Source organism: Penaeus monodon, chromosome 23, assembly GCF_015228065.2.
Source record: "Penaeus monodon isolate SGIC_2016 chromosome 23, NSTDA_Pmon_1, whole genome shotgun sequence".
Taxonomy (NCBI): Eukaryota; Metazoa; Arthropoda; class Malacostraca; order Decapoda; family Penaeidae; genus Penaeus; species Penaeus monodon.
The window spans coordinates 39309402-39309733 of NC_051408.1; the positions used below are offsets into that span (position 1 = coordinate 39309402).

At 36.7% G+C, this 332-nt stretch overlaps 1 protein-coding gene across 1 annotated transcript in view; it reads right to left on the bottom strand.

Annotated features, from left to right (window-relative positions):
* LOC119588256 (uncharacterized protein DDB_G0271670-like) overlaps window positions 1–332 on the bottom strand; it is a 2435-nt gene that overhangs the window by 806 nt on the left and 1297 nt on the right. The window lies entirely within an intron of this gene.

Consider the following 332-nt stretch of genomic DNA (forward strand, 5'->3'; position numbering starts at 1 on the left):
ACCCATCTATCGTCCTAAGAATACTAAAAACTGAATTAAAATGAAAGAAAGGAAAACAGAGTGAACACTACACAAAAAACTGCTCTTCTACGCTTCTTGCACGATTAGAATATAAAAACACACACAAAAAAGGTAAACGTGTTAGAGTCATAACATCACCATGAACCGTTGGGAAACCGCGCCAAGGCCGAGGGGCAACGGAGGCATCAGACAGAAGTCATACTAGGAACAAAGTCGTTCTCTTTCTAGATTATGTTCAATTATGTTGATTTTCTTATGTTATTGTAATTATCGACATCATTATTATCATAGCAGATACCCAGCAGAAAAAA